Source organism: Lithobates pipiens, unplaced genomic scaffold (genome assembly GCF_037356315.1).
Source record: "Lithobates pipiens isolate NorthernLeopardFrog02 unplaced genomic scaffold, aLitPip1_a1.2 Scaffold_10, whole genome shotgun sequence".
NCBI lineage: Eukaryota > Metazoa > Chordata > Amphibia > Anura > Ranidae > Lithobates > Lithobates pipiens.
In genome coordinates this window covers 107563740-107580496 of record NW_027507686.1, presented here as the reverse complement: position 1 = coordinate 107580496, position 16757 = coordinate 107563740, and the positions used below count along the sequence as shown (strand labels likewise).

General features: G+C 50.9%; 2 pseudogenes; both read left to right on the top strand.

Annotated features, from left to right (window-relative positions):
• Positions 1–845: 845 nt before the first annotated feature.
• LOC143948542 (5S ribosomal RNA) lies at positions 846–964 on the top strand (annotated as a pseudogene).
• Positions 965–1650: 686 nt separating this feature from the next.
• LOC143944105 (5S ribosomal RNA) lies at positions 1651–1769 on the top strand (annotated as a pseudogene).
• Positions 1770–16757: the final 14988 nt, after the last annotated feature.

Below are 16757 nucleotides of genomic sequence, written 5' to 3'. Positions count from 1 at the left end.
GCTGTAGTCTTCTATATATACCAGCTTCTCTGTACACCCTAGCACTGTAACAGTGCTAGGTTCCTGTATTACAGAAACAGAACACCAGCAATAAGGTGTATACTGTGCAGGAGGCACACAACACCCACTCTAACTTCTGCACTGCAGATGCATGTATTGCAGAAATTAAACACCAGTAATAAAGGGTAGCTTCAGGTGTGTACTGTGCAGGAGGCACATATCACCCACTGTAACAGTGCCAGGTTCCCAAGCAGTAAAGACACTGTCCCTGCCTATCGTCCTCTTTCCCTGACCACCGCAACACCCTATACAAGGCCGCCGCGCTGGCGTCCTTATATAGTGTGGGGTGTGTACTAAACCCCCCTGAGCTATAATTGGCCACAGGAATCCTGCCTGTGGTGAATTGTGGCTCTCCTCACAGAGGATGTCACATCTGTTCTTATTATATAGAACCTATTATGCTCCTCGTAAACTTTTTCAGTTTGGCCGAACGGCCGGACGCAAGTTGCCCCCGGTGCGGGAACATGGGGGGAGACATGATGCACATGTTTTGGAGATGCCCGAAGTTGATCCGCTACTGGACAGAGGTGACAGGAACCATTGATCGGGTGTTTGGAACCTCCACCAGGATGGAGGCGAAGTATTGTCTCCTGGGATTAGTTGAAGGAGTTGGAAACCCGGGAAGTAGCCAGATGGCAGTTCTGAGATGCCTATTTCAGGCAAGGAAACTGATTGCCCAACCCTGCTTAGCCTCCAATGTTGGCAATGACTTGGTTTTTTTCGCTTGTTTCCCAAGATGCCCATGTTGGCGTTTGTCAAGATGGTTGAGAGTGCCCGAAGAGATCGCCTATGGCCCCATCACCTTGAAAGTGCCTGATCTTGTCTGATCTCGGAGGCTAAGCATTGTCGGGCCTGATTAGTAACTGGATGGGAGACCAACTGGGAATACCAGGTGCCGTAGGATTCTTTTTATGTTGTTGGCGTTGACATGGTTTTTTTTTTCCACTTGTGATCATCTTGGCATTTGTCAAGAGGGCTGAGAGAGCCCAAAGAAATCTCCTACGGCCACATCCCCCTGAAAGCGCCCAATCTCATCTGATCTCAGAGGCTAAGCAGGGTCCGGCCTGGATAGTACCTAATTAAAGGTGCCGTAGGAATCTTTTTATATTGTTGGCTTTGACCTGTTTTTCTTTCGCTTGTTTCCCAAGGTGACCATTTTAGCATCAGTCAAGAGTTTTGAGTATGTCCCAAAGCGTTCGCCTGAGGTCACATCACCCTGAAAGCCCCCGATCTCAGAGGCTAAGCAGGTTCTGGGTCAGATGGGAGACCGCCAGGGTCTATGTTGTTGGCGTCGACCTGTTTTGTTTTCACTTGTTTCCCAAGATAATCATCTTGGTATTTGTCAAGAGGGTTGAGAGTGTCTAAATAGAACACCTATGGACACATCACCCTGAAAGCGCACAATCTCATCTGATCTCGGAGGCCTAGCAGTGTACGGCCTGGTTAATACCTGTATGGGAGACCATCTGTGAATACCAGATGCCGTAGGCTTCTTTTTATGTTGTTGGCGTTTACCTGTTTATTTTCGCTTGTTTCCCAAGGTGACCATCTTGGCGTTTAACAAGAGGGTTGAGAGTGCCCAAAGAGATCACCTACGGCCCCATCACCCTGAAAGCGCCCAATCTCATCTGATCTCAGAGGCTAAACAGTGTCGGGCCTGGTTAGTACCTGGATGGGAGACCGCCTGGAAATACCAGGTGCCATAGGCTTCTTTTTATGTTGTTGGCTTTGAACTGTTTTTTTCGCTTGTTTCTCCAGGCGACCATCTTGGCGTTTGTCAAGAGGGTTGGGCGTGTCTTGAAGAGAACGCTTACGGCCACATCACCCTGAAAGCACCCGATCTCGTCTGATTTCAGAGGCTTAGCAGCGTCAGGCCTGGTTAGTACCTGGATGGGAGACTGCCTGGGAAGACCAGGTGACATAGAAGGATCTGGCCTGGTTAGTGTCTTGATTGGGAGATCGCCTGGGAATACCGGATGCCGTAGGATTCTTTTTATGTTGTTGGCTTTGACCTGTTTTTTTTCCCTTGTTTCCCAAGGTGACCATCTTGGCATTTGTCATGAGGGTTGAGAGTGCACAAAGATATTGCCTATGGGCACAACGCCCTGAAAGCGCCCAATCTCGTTTGGAGTATGAAAAATGCAGAAAGGGGGGATGGGATAGAAGAGAGAAATAGTGAAAAGAGAGGGGGAGGATTGAGGGAAAAGGAGGATAAAGGAAGGAGGGGTAAGGAAGAGATTAGGGAAGGGGAGCGGAGGAGATTCAGAGTACCCCGCACGAACGCCTGTCAGCCCACCTAACTCCCCCTAGTGCCCGAGAAGGGCTCTGCCTTCTGTCGAGTACACAAACACATTCCAGAGGGACCAGGTCTTTCGATAAATTTCCTGCCTATCCTGGGCAGTCATTATCAGATCTTCCATTTTGTTAATTTCTTCCACCCTCCGTAGCCACATGGCCACGGAAGGGGGAGTTTGTTGCTTCCAGAGCAGAGGGTTACAAGATTTGGCCGCGTTGGTGAGATGGCGCAAGATTGACCGTGCATATCTCCTAGGGGGCAGGTCCGATATATGTAAGAGGAAGAGGAAGAAGGCCGGGTCATTCGGGATTTGCCACTCCGTAAATTTTTGGGCAATATTTCGGACTGCAGTCCAAAAGTCCATAAGCTTGGGGCAGGACCAAAAAACATGTATGAGCGTACCTCCATCTTCCCCGCAACGCCAGCAATGTGCAGACGTGTCCGGGAAGATAAGGTGGAGGCGGCTAGGAGTCATGTACCATCTTGTGAGGATTTTATAATTCAACTCCTGTGTTTTGGTGCATATTGACCATTTCGCAAGACTAGAGATCCGGTGCGTCGGCGGCGGTGTATTCAGTAAAACATACATTTTAGAGAGAAGTCGGGAGATAGGTTCCGTGTCAGAGAAGTGCTCCTCAAACACAGTCAGCGGTCTAGAATGAGCCGAGGGGCTCGGCTGAGATGCCCTAGTAAGGTCGGAGTCACGTAATCGTCAAAACTGCGTAGTCGGTAGACCCGGCGGGAATCTAGGGTTACCGAGAATCGGTGTCTGCGGGGACGACACGGTCGTCAGGGAGTGTTGGAATGCCGCCTTCTCACTCTGGTATCGGGTGTTGCCTATAAGCGGGTGGGCTTTCACTTCCTTCGGCAACGCGGCCCTGCACCATAGGGCAGACTTCAACGGGACTGGGCACTGGTGTTGTTCTATCTGGGCCCACAATTTGGTGGGAAGGTTGCGAACCCAATCAATCACCCTACTCAGGTGGGAGGCACTATAATACTGCTTGACGTCTGGTAACGCCACACCTCCGTATCGTTTTGGAAGGGACAGTTGGGAACATGGTATCCGAGGCTGCTTCTGTGCCCAGACAAAGCGGGTAAACAATGCCTGTACCTGTTTAAAATAAACAGGGGGGATTTTGATCGGCAGAGTCTGAAATAAATACAGAAATTTTGGCAAGATGCACATTTTTAGTAGATTACATCTACCGAACCAGGAATGTGTCCCTTTGTGCCATGAGTCCAAGAGCAGCCGCGTCAATAAAGGGGGGAAATTGCATGTATATAGGTCTGCAAGGTCTGGAGGAATAGCAGTGCCTAGGTAGGTCAGGGCGGTCATTGTCCACTTGAATTGAAAGCTGGACTGCAGAGCAGTGAGCAACCGTGGCGGGAGCAATATCCCCATGGCTTCCGATTTGGTAAAGTTGATCTTCAGGTTAGACAACTTCCCGTATACCTCGAACTCTTTGAGCAGGTTGGGTAAGGAAATGCCTGGGTTAGTTAATGTGAAAAGCATATCGTCGGCGTATGCCGATAATTTGTGTTGCACACCCCCCACGGCTACTCCCTGTATATCCGGGTTCAGCCTTACCGTGGCCAAAAAAGGCTCTAGAGTCAATGCGAACAGGAGAGGAGACAGTGGACAACCCTGACGTGTCCTATTAGTTATTGGTAAAGGAGTTGACAACGCCCCATTAACCTTAACTTGGGCAGTCGGCTTGGAGTACACCCCAGATATACGTGCAATCATTGTGTCTCCCAGCCCCACATGCCGAAGTACCGCAAACATAAATGGCCAATTTACACGGTCAAAAGCCTTTTCAGCATCCGTGTTTAACAGTACGCATGGTAATCCCGCTTTTCTCACCACATGAATCAGATTCAGCACCTTCGTGGTACCATCTCTGGCCTCACGGGAAGGAATAAATCCAACCTGATCCAAATGAATCAGTCGCTGGAGATGGCCTGCTAGCCTAGTAGCCAAGATCTTGGTGTAAATTTTGAGATCCAAATTTAGGAGAGAGATCGGCCGGAAACTACCGCAGCATGCCGGGTCCTTCCCCTCTTTATGAATCACCGAGATGTGAGTGGCTAAGGAATCTCTAGTGAACTCCCCGCCTTCCCCTATTGCGTTGAATAGAGCAAGCATGGGCTGCCCTAGCAGATCTAACAGGCGTTTGTAGTATTGCAGCGTATATCCGTCCGGTCCCGGGGCCTTCCCTGGCTTCATTGTCCCTATAGCTTTATGAATTTCCGTCAAAGTGATGGGGGATTCCAGTTCCTCCCTCCCTGTTGGGGATAAAGAGGGCATTTGAGATTTTTCCAAGTAGTCAGTCAGGGCGGTTGGGGACGTGGGGCCCGTCTGTAGGTTGTACAGGTCCGAATAAAAGTTTCTAAACTCACGGGTTATGTGCATGGGTAAGTGGACCTTCCGTCCTCCTGGCGCCACTACATGTGGAACATACGTCAGAAGCCTACGTTCCCTGACCAGTCTTGCCAGAAGCTTCCCGCATTTGTCACCTGACTCGTAAGTCATCCTGCGGCAAGATTGAATTGCAGCTTTAGCTCTATAATGTAGCAGGTCCGTAATCTGCTTTCTAATCATCAGTAGGTCATTTTCAGAGGGTTGTGAGGGAGCATGTTTGTGTCTGGCCTCCACGACGCGCAGCCGTTCCAGAAGCTGGTTCAGCCGCTCGGCGCGTTCCCGTTTTATCTGTGCACCGTGTCGTATCAGGACCCCCCGCACTACCGTTTTGTGGGCCTCCCATAGAACACCTGGGGGACAGTCTGGGAGGTCATTTTCCTGTAAATAACATCGCAACATGTTGGTGACATCATCTAGGACTTCCGGGGTCTGTAGGAGACTTTTGTTTAGTCGCCAAAATCTATTCGTCAGGGAGGAAGCGTCAGTCAGCCTGTATGTAAGGGAGATCGGCGCATGATCTGACCAAGTCCTGTCGCCTATGGAAGAGCATTCAACCGCGTGCAATTGGGAGTGGGGAATTAGAAAGTAGTCGATTCGTGTATAAAGTTTGTGCATGGGGGAGTAAAACGTGTAATCTTTTTCTCCCGAATGTTGTAACCTCCAGACATCTATAAGTTGTGAGTCATGCAATGTCCTCGCAATGCGTTTAAGCTGAGCAATCGGCATGGATGTCCGGCCGGACGACGTGTCTACAGAGGGGATCAGCGGGGCATTAAAATCCCCTCCGAGCAGTAATTGCCCAACCTTAAATTCCTGCAGTTTTTCCATGGTCCTCTCTAGAAAAGTGGCTTGGAGTTCGTTAGGAGCGTACACGGCCGCCAAAGTCACCTGCACTTGACCAATAAGCCCCTTAAGGAACACATATCTGCCTGAAGGATCTAACAGGGATCCCTGGCAACACCACGGAAGTCTACTAGAGAGGAGTATGGAGACCCCTTTGGATTTAGCTAGCGGGTTAGTGGAGTGATACGTCCATTGGAAGTGTCGATTGCGTAGGTATGGCAGTGCAGTCGGCTTAAAATGGGTCTCTTGTATAAAGGCAATATCAGCATGTAATCTTTTCAAATCAGCTAGAAGCATGCGGCGCTTTTCAGGCGTATTAAGGCCCTTCGCGTTAAGTGACAAGACGTTCACACGTGGCACCGCCATAGAACAATCGGGAGAACCTCCGAACCGGAGAGAAGGGGGGGATGGGGAAGAGAGAGAGGGGGAGGGTACACCGGGGAGGGTAGATGGGGTCGGTAAGAGGGGAGGAAGGGAGGGTGCAGAAAGGGTCAGAGCGGGGAGAAGGGGGGGGGACGGGACGAGAAAGGGAGGGAGGGGGAGAGAATCTAGAAAGCGGGGTGCAGAGAGAGAGACAAGAGAGAAAAGACAAGAAAATCCGGAGACAGAAGTTATTGAGGAGAAAGAGCGAATAGAAGAGGGAAGAAATAGAGCGGAGAAGGGGGAAAAGAAAAACACAGAAAACTGTAGCACGGGAGTGGGCCTATTGCCCTCGTCTCCCTATAAATCAAGTGAAAGCATATAATGTCCCAGGGGGAACTAACCGTGACCCCCAGGGCAATATGCCGGCCTATTGGTGGGGACGAGACTGACAGGAAACCAGATAACCAGCTCCACAGGCCCGCCCCCCGCCTCTTATAGGTCATAGATGCACCATGTGCAACCCCTCAAAACCATTCCACATAAATATAGAAAATAAATAACCAAACCACAAGTTAACAGTTTAAGTAAATCAGACAAATCATGTAGAGAGCCATATTAATGAGCAACAACCCTGATAAGATGGGTAACAGGTCATAACGTATCCGGGCAGGGCAACCAGAGGCCCCCCTGGGCACGTACAACCATCACCCCCCCCGAGTCCCCCCGCCCCCCCACCCCCCCAAACAACAAGTGCCGCCCACCGGGACACTCGTGTAGGAACGTCTCCCCCCACACAATGTGAAAACAATGTAGTTCCCTCATTAAAAAATTCAAGTGATGTGCTTTTACCATAGCCCATGTCATTTACACAGTATATAGAGACCCAGTCATGTAGGACAGAGAGCAAGGGAATGAAAAGATGAAAAAACATCCCACTTCCCTCCCCATAGAGAGCACTGCAGCTAGGTCCTACAATCCTTCAGTAAGTGTAAGGGCCAGCCAACGACTGAGCCCCCGAACTAAAAATTCCGGTTGTGCAGAAATACTGTCCATTAGGAACGGGTACACTGGCGGTCCGGCTGAAAAAACATTCCGGTAGTGTCCTCCCGCCGGGCTGAAACTCCCCTGCTACATGTAACGGAGGAACCTGCAGACATCACAGTAAAAAGCCATTCCGCACGGCAAGGAGCACTGTCACAAAGGTAGAGTTCAGTAGGTAATATGTTCCATCACTAATCTAGAGTCTACAGTAGGCAGTGCCCCCCAAAGAGGGACCTGCAACCTGAGATAGCGAGCTGCGGTGTGATTTGCAATCTGATATCCAGAGATGAGCCGCTGTAAGGGGTGCAGTCCCCCTGTGAGGTATGTAATGGAGGGGCTCCACAAACGGCACTCGGGTGAGGGGTGACAGACAGGGCAGTAGTAGGGAGGCAGCCGGGGTGGGGGGGGGCACCAACCGCCTAAGCCGCAGCCGCAGTCCAGGGTGTCCACACTTCAGAAATAATCAGCGGCGGCGGCGACTATCACACTGGAATCGGTGAGCAGGGGGGGGGGGAGGGCAGCGGGCAAAGGATCATAAAAGAAAAGTTACCTCAGAGCTCGCGGGAGTCCTCCCCGGAGTGCGCCCTGGGTCTGCGGCGTTGTCGCTGCTGTCTGGGCGGCCAGTCACCTCTTCTGCTACGATTCAGGTCTGGTCCCTGCGAGCGGGGCAGAGACGCCAGCCAGTTCGGGACTGCGATAGGCTCCGCATCCAGGAACCCAAACAAAGCAGGTAAGGAGTCTATAGCCTGGAGAGTAAAGACCCGTTGGTCCTTACGGAATGTAACTGACAACGGGTAGCCCCAACGATATGTAGCTCCACAGCGCCGTGCAAGATCCAGCAGGGGCTTCAGTAAGGCACGTCGCTGAAGGGTGGCACGGGAAATGCCTGGGAGTATCCTCACCTCAGCGCCATCGAACTCCAAAGTAGGGGCCTCCCAGGACTTCCGCAAGACCTCCTCCTTGAGGCCATAGTGGTGCAGTCGGCATACAACATCCCGCGGCCTGGTTAGATCTGCGGACCTGGGCCCCAGAGCACGGTGCACTCTATCAAACTCCAAGCGGGATGGTTAGTCTACTCCAGGAATGCTGCGGAAAATTGCAGCGACAGTGTCCGCTAGATCCTCAGATCCCGTCGCCTCAGGTAGCCCCCGCAACCGCAGGTTGTTCCTGCGGCTGCGGTCTTCCATTTCTTCCAGTCGTAATTGCTGAGTGAGGAGCATGTCCACGTGTGCTGTCTGTGAAGCCTCCATTGCCTCCACCCGCCGCTCCAGGGCCGAGAGGGAATGCTCCCCACCAGTAACTCTAGTTGCCAAGTCCTTCACTTCACCCCTGACGAGCGTTTCTTCCACCTTATCAATCAAGGCGGTGATGTCGGCTCTCGTAGGGAGAGCCTGCAACAGCAGGCGGAGGTCCGTATCTACCGGTGGCGCCGGTCGGGGGGTCTCCATAGCGTCCAGAGCACTATGAGGCGCTCGAGGTGTTCCCATGTGTGGGGCAAGGAAGGAAGCCTGAGAAGCCTCTGAATCCAAGTCCGGCAAGGAGCAGGTCGCCCGGTCAACATCCACGTGGGCGCGCTCCGGCGCCATATTGGGGTCCGAGGAGCGGTGCTGAGAAAGGTGAAAAAGCCTCTCAATATCACTCGAATGCGCTGCCGGAGTTGGCGGTCGGGTAGATTTGCCGTGTTTGTGTGCGGTCTTTTTCTTTGAGGTGGGCATAGTGCGGTTTAGCTGTAGAAATTATCCGTTGAGGCGAGAGACGGCCAGGAGCTCAGGCGGTGCACGTCTCTATCCTTCCATGTTCAGGCCACGCCCCCAGGCTTTAGTTTTAAGTTGTTGGCATTGACTTATTTTTTTTTATTTTTATTATTCTTTTATTAAGTAGAACATAAATATAACAATCAACCATACAGCATGACCCAGAGTCACAATTACATGGTAACAAAAAATAGGCAGCCAAATAACTCTGGGTTCTCAGAGGGGAGTCCTACAGTTTCATGCAGAAAAGAGAGAAACCCCACCTCCGACATGTAGTACAGTAGTACTGAGTAACGGAGTAGTGCAGCTCCGTTCAGACAAATGTAATCATGGAGAACAACTGGGACCACAGCGAGCCAGCTTATCATGACCTACGTGAAGCAGAGTAAAATATGAGCCGGTCATGTCCAGAACCCTGGGGTTCTTCTGGGTCCCGAAGGCTAGTAAGGAGACAAGGCATAGTCAAAAGGGAGGACGGGGGAAGAAGAGAGTGCAAAGACGGAGAGAGAGGAGGTGGGGGGATGGCGGCAGGGAAAAAAAGAAAAATAAAGACAAAAAGGGAGGGGGGAATGTCACCCAGGGCAGACATGGCCTACGTAGGTAAACGTTAGATGTTCAGTCGTTTTCTGGGACAGAGGCACTGCTTACCTCCCGAATGTAGTCTCGAGTACCAGTAAAATACCTCCAGGGCCTCCATGTAACACTAAATGCCTCTTCAGTGTTGTGAAGGGTGGCGGTCAATTCTTCCATCCGGAGAATATGATTGACTTTGGAATACCACAGCACCTTGGATGGGGGCTGAGGCTGCCTCCACAGTGCGGGAATGCAGGCCCAGGCGGCATTCAGGAGTTGCATTGTGAGGGTTTTTTTGTATTTTCGAACAGGCTGTTGGGTCAAGTGTAGAAGGCATGCTGCTGGGAACCCAAAAGTTCCTCAAGGCCGGGCATGCCCAGAAAAGGTGTCCCATGGTCCCCGTATCTGAATTTCACCTCCAACAAACATCCAGGATCGATCTATCCATTTTATTCAGAAGGTATGGGACTCTATACCAGCGTGAGACTATCTTGTATCCTGATTCTTGATATTGGTTTGCGATGGAAGCTTTATGTACTAAGGTCAGGATCTTCCCTATCTGTTGTGGGGTAAATATGATACCTAAATCCCTCTTCCATTTGTGGATAAATGGTGGGGGTCGACTCCTCCTCCTGACTACTCAATAGGTTGTACAGGAGGGAGAGGGTGTGTCGCACAGGTTCCCTTTTGTGACAGATGGATTCATAGGGTGTCAGGTCTCTAGGAGTGTAGGGGGCCCTTTGTATGGCCAGAAGAAAGTGACGAAGTTGATAAGCACTAAACAAGTCAAGCGGAGGGTCAGAAAGCTCGGCGACAGTTTGCGTGGTCGGGAGCCCTCCCGAGGGCCACACCTCTCCCAGACGCTGTTTCCCCACCACTGTCAACTGTCGCAGTTTCTTGTTGGTAAATCCCGGTGGGAAGTCTGGATTACCTATAACCGGAGTCATTGGTGATGGCAGGGGAGCAATGTGTGTGCAGCGGAACAACCTCCGCACAACAGCCAACGTAGCTCCCACTACGGGGTGACCTCTGAGGTCTTTTGGTAGGGAGGACAGGAGCCATGGGGAGGTCAATAGGGGAATGGATCCATCCTCAATCTCCATCTCCACCCACTGCTTGTGTGGGCCATTACAATGCCAATCAACGACTCTCGCTAGCAGAGTCACTCTGTAGTATTGTCTGAGATCTGGGAGACCCAGACCCCCCTTGTCCTTTGGTCTGGCAAGCAATTGCAAACGGGCTCTGGGCGGTTTGCGTGCCCAAATAAAGTCCCGGAGCAGCACCTGCAGTTGTCTGAAAAAAATTGGGGGTAACCGGATCGGTAATGTCTGGAACGTGTATAAGATCCGCGGGAGGGCCGTCATTTTGAATGCATTACAGCGCCCGAACCAGGTCAGTGTTAAAGCATGCCAGTTTCCCAAATCAGATTTCAGTCTATCCAGGAGAGGGACAAAATTAAGCGGGTACAATTGCGCTAAATCCGCTGCGATGTCAACGCCCAGGTAACGTATAGATTTTTCAGCCCAGTAGAATGGAAAAGCGGAGCGGAGCCTCTTGGCCTCACCATCCGGGACCGATATATTCAATACAGCCGACTTGGCGCAATTGATTTTATAGTTTGATATGCTGCCGTATCACTGTAGAGACGCAAGTATATTGGGAAGAAAAATGTGTGGATTGGAGACGGAAAAAAATAGATCGTCAGTGTACGCCGCAATTTTGTGGTGTGCCGAGGGTTTGGATATGCCAGTAATATTCGGGTCATTCCGAACGTGACACATAAGTGGTTCCAGTGTCAGAATAAAAATTAGAGGAGACAGAGGGCACCCCGGCCTCGTCCCATTAGTGATGGGGAAAGAGTCCGAGCACCACTCGTTCACCCGTACCGCTGGCGATGGCGTGGAGTAAAGTGACATTACCCAGCTTATCATGTTGGGGCCAAGACCTATATGTTCCAGGGTGGCCTGCATAAAGTGCCAGGCCACCCTGTCAAAGGCCGTCTCCGCGTCCGTTGACAACATAAGCAAGGGCCTTCCCTGTACATGCGCTGAATGGATTAAATTGAGGACTCGGGCCATATTGTCTCTAGCTTCCGACTTATTTTTATTTTTTTTGCTTGTTTCCCAAGGTGACCATCTTGGCGTTTGTCAAGAGGGTTGAAAGTGCCTGAAGAGATTGCCTACGGGCACATCACCCTGAAAGCACCCGATCTCGTTTGATGTTGGAGGCTAAGAAGAGTCGGGCCTTGTTAGTAGCTGGATGGGAGACCGCCTGGGAATACCAGGTGTCATAGACTTCTTTTTATGTTGTTGGCAAACTGCGGATCTTAGTGACAAGGGGTGGGGGGAAGTTCAACATAAACGTACGCGCGATGTCCGTGGAATGTAAGTACCTAAGTACTTAAGGGCTGTATGGGTCCATTTAAATCAAAAATTGGACTGCAAGTCTATTAACGTTTGCGGGGGGACTGCAAACCCCATGGCCTTTGATTTCAAGAAGTATCCCGTATATCTGGAATTCCCGAAGGAGATTTGGCAAGGAAACTCTGGGATTTGTCAGCAAGAACAGCATGTCATCCGCGTAGGCAGATATCTTGCACTCAATAGTACCCATTTGGAGTCCCGTTATGTCTGAGTTTTGTCGAATTGTGGAGAGAAAGGGTTCCAATGACAGTGCGAATAATAGGGGCGACAGGGGGCCACCCTGTCTGGTCCCATTCCCGATGTCAAGGGGAGATGAGAGAACCCCATTCGCTTTGACTTGAGCTGAAGGGCGTGAGTATATCTTACTTATCCATGCCAGCATCCGTTCACTCAGACCTATATGGCGAAGGACCGAGAACATTAATGTCCATTTGACCCGATCAAAATCCTTCTCGTCATCAGTACTCATGAAAAGACAAGGGGTCCCAGATGACTTTGCTTTATGGATCAGGGTAAGCACCTTAATGGTGTTGTCCCTATCTTCCCTGGTGGGAATAAAACCTAACTGGTCAATATGTATAAGGGACTGCAAGTGATGTGCCAATCACGTGGCGAGGATTTTAGAGAATAGTTTTAGGACCGAATTTAGGAGGGAAATGGGTCTGTAGCTCCCACATAGGCCCGGGTCTTTGCCCTCCTTAGGTATCAACGAGATGTGGGCTCTAAGCTTATCCTCAGTAAAATCCCCATTCGAGCTCAGAGTATTAAATAAATTCACCAAGCGTGGGCCGAGAATAGGGAGGAAGGTCTTAAAGTATTGTGCGGTATATCCGTCAGGGCCCGGAGCCTTACCCACCTTCGGAGGTCCCACGGCCGTCTGGACTTCTTCCAGTGTGATCGGGTCCTCCAAGTACTCCCGTGATTCCGATGAGAGGGTTGGTAGACCAGAACCGGTTACATATCTGTCTATATTGTCCTGTCCAGACCCTGAATCGGGCAGGTTGTAGAGATCAGAGTAACATTTTTCAAAGACTTCGGCTATTTGGGTTGGGGTAGAGGCCCTCTGGCCATTCTCATCTATCAACTGTGGTATGTAAGAGCCAGATTTCAACTCCTTTACCGACCTGGCTAAGATTTTTCCGCATTTGTCCCCTGACTTCTACGTCAGTTTACGACAAAACTGGAGTGCCGCTTTCGCTTTATAATGGAGTAGGTCAGCAATATGGGTACGGAGTGTCCCCAATTCAATCTCTAAGGTCCGTGAGGGGGTATGTTTATGTTTCGCTTCCACAGAGGCAAGTTCACGAAACAGATTAGCAAGCTTTTCCTTCCGTGTTCGTTTGATGCGCGCCCTGTGCCTGATAAGTACCCTGCGGAGTACTGACTTGTGAGCCTCCCAAATTATCCCCGGGTCACAGTCCTGCGTTTAGTTTTCTTGGAAATAAAGGTCCAATTCCCTGGTCACATCTGCTAAAACTTCCTGTATCTGGAGGAGGCTCTCATTAAGGTGCCAGAATAGAGACCTAGGTGAGGGGTTCCTAGAGAGGGTGTAGGTAAGGGCTACAGGAGCGTGGTCGGACCAAGTAATATGGCCGATGGAGGAAGAGCTCACCAAGTGCAGTTGGTCATGTGGAATCAAGAAGAAGTCTATCCTCAAGTATGATTTGTGAGGGGAAGAGCAAAAAGAGTAGTCCCTTTCCCCAGAGTGTTGCAGACGCCAGACATCAACTAATTGGTCATTCAGTAAACACTTAGTAATCCGATTTCTAGAGGAAATGAGGAGCGAGGAGCAAGAGGCAGAAGTGTCAACCGATGGGGAAAGGGGACATTAAAGTCCCCACCTAATATCAACTGGCCCATCCCGAAAGTCACATAATCTGTGCAGGGTAGTTCTGAGGAACGTGTCTTGGTGATCATTGGGAGCGTACACAGTGGCAAATGTAAAAAGGCGCTCTCCAATGTGGCCCCTAAGAAAAAGATATCGGCCCCCAGGGTCCACCAGAGAATCCTGGAGAACCCAGGGGAGCCTGCTAGAGATCAGAATGGAGACTCCCTTGGTCTTAGAGGAGGGGTTAGTAGAATGGTAGACCTTAGGGAAGGATCTGGACCATAGAAAGGGGGGGCTAGTATTTTTAAAATGTGTTTCTTGTATAAAGGCCACATCAGTACAGGAAGTCTTCAGTTCTCACAGGAGGATCCACCGTTTTTCAGGGGAGTTCAGTCCCTTAACATTTAGAGAGGTGACCTTGACTGAGTCTGCCATCGCTCCTCGGGGAGGGGGAGGGGGACGTCAGAGAAAAGCAAAGAAAGTTGAACCAAGGTAGGTTTTGGGTAGATAATGCATGGCGGGAACTAAGGGGGAGAAAGGAAGGGCAAATGGAAGGAAAGGTAAAGGGAAAAAGAGGCCGGGCACCTCAACCCCAGGGGGAGAGGGAAATTAAGGGTTGTCCGCACTCAACAGTACAGGAAGGGTATACTAAAACAGCACAATTATGCTATAGCGCTTACCAGATGTACACTGGGTTTAAAGCGCTGTCCTACTTGGGTTGGTGGGTAGACAGGTCGGAGAGGGAGCCCCCGAATCCTAGTCCCCCCAGTCCCGGCAATGGTAAATGTCACGTCTGATACCGGTATGCAAATAAAAGACAATCAGTAACATCATAGAACCAAAAAACAATAGTATAACCAAAACAGAGGTAGAGCATATAACTGTCAGCACTGAGGGGTCTCCTCGGCTCGCCCTAAACGTAGGCATGCACGAGGGAGCCCGTCACAACAGAAAAGGCATCACAGAATGGGATCCACCACCCCCCGTCCCATACCCCTAAAGTACATGCAGTCCCCTAACAAATGCATTTCTCCCTTTGGCAGATTGTCCTCTCCTTACCCCCTCTCTCCCGTCCACGCCCCGGGGGGAAAAGGGGTAGGGAAGGGGGGAAAGGGGGAGTGGAAGGGGGGAAAGGGGGAGGGAAAGGAGGGAAGGGAAGGGTGGGAAGGAGGGAAGGGAAGGGTGGGAAGGGGGGAAGGGAGGGGGGAAACAGGGGAGAGGGGACAAAAATGCAGAAATGTCAAGTCCTTTAGCGCACTCCCACCAGCAAACACCCGGACCCCATAAATTTCAACTCCTCCCCTCCATGGTCACCACATCAAGATGAAAGAGGAGCAGCCCTGGTCGATGCATAGAAAATCCGGCAGGCAAGGGGCTGGGGCCACCATCCCTCCATCCAATGGGAGACTTCACCCGAGCAGCAGTCCTGCGGCCCGCCAATTAGTGTCTCTCCTGCATCACCATCGGGGGGTGTGTAGAGCATCCAGAGGGAGGCTTGGACCGCCCAAACAGTAAGGGATAAATCCTCCAGGGGGGTCCAGAGTCACCCTGGAGGGAAGCAGTGTCTCGTACCAATAGGCTCAATAAATAATTTATCCAGGGTCCCCGAAAGCTGCAGAAGGCAATGTCGGCAAAGAGTAGGTGGGAGCCAGAGGGGGGGACGAGGGGCGCAACCAGGGGGGACAAGGGGCGCAACCAGGGGGAGGGGACACATATGCAGGAATGTCAAGCCCTTCCAGTACAGCGCACTAGGTATCACTCAGACGCCCCAAAGTGGCACTCTCAACCCTCTTGACAAATGCCAAGATGGTCACCTTGGGAAACAAGCGAACAAAAAAAAAACCAATCAACGCCAACAACATAAAAAGAAGCCTACAATAACTGGTATTCCCAGGTGGTCTCCCATCCAGGTACTAACCAGGCCTGACTCTTCTTAGCCTCCAAGATCAGACGAGATTGGGTGCTTTCAGAGTGCTCGGACTCTTTCCCCATCACTAATGGGATGAGGCAGGGGTGCCCTCTTTCTCCCCTAATTTTTATTCTGACACTGGAACCACTTATGTGTCACGTTCGGAATGACCCGAATATTACTGGCATATCCAAACCCTCGGCACACCACAAAATTGCGGCGTACGCTGACGATCTAATTTTTTTCGTCTCCAATCCACACATTTCGCTTCCCAATATACTCGAGGCTTTCCGACGATACGGCAGCATATCAAACTATAAAATCAATTGCACCGTCGGCTGTATTGAATATATCGGTCCCGGATGGTGAGGCCAAGAGGCTACGCTCCGCTTTTCCATTCTACTGAGCTGAAAAATCTATACGTTACCTGGGCGTTGACATCGCAGCGGATTTGGCGCAATTGTACCCGCTTAATTTTGTCCCTCTCCTGAATAGACTGAAATCTGATTTGGGAAACTGGCATGCTTTAACACTGACCTGGTTCAGGCGCTGTAATGCATTCAAAATGACGGCCCTCCCGCGGATCTTATACTTGTTCCAGACATTACCGATCCGGTTACCCCCAATTTTTTTCAGACAACTGCAGGTGCTGCTCCGGGACTTTATTTGGGCACGCAAACCGCCCAGAGCCCGTTTGCAATTGCTTGCCAGACCAAAGGACAAGGGGGGTCTGGGTCTCCCAGATCTGAGACAATACTACAGAATGACTCTGCTAGCGAGAGTCGTTGATTGGCATTGTAATGGCCCACACAAGCAGTGGGTGGAGATGGAGATTGAGGATGGATCCATTTCCCTATTGACCTCCCCGTGGCTCCTGTCCTCCCTACCAAAAGACCTCAGAGATCACCCCGTAGTGGGAGCTACGTTGGCTGTTGTGCGGAGGTTGTTCCGCTGCACACCCATTGCTCCCCTGCCGTCACCAATGACTCCGGTTATAGGTAATCCAGACTTCCCACCGGGATTTACCAACAAGAAACTGCGACATTTGACAGTGGTGGGGAAACAGTGTCTGGGAGAGCTGTGGCCCTCGGGAGGGCTCCCGACCACACAAACTGACGCTGAGACCCTCCGCTTGACTTGTTTAGTGCTTATCAACTTCGTCACTTTCTTCTGGCCATACAAAGGGCCCCCTACACTCCTAGAGACCTGACGCCCTATGAATCCATCTGTCACAAAAAGGAA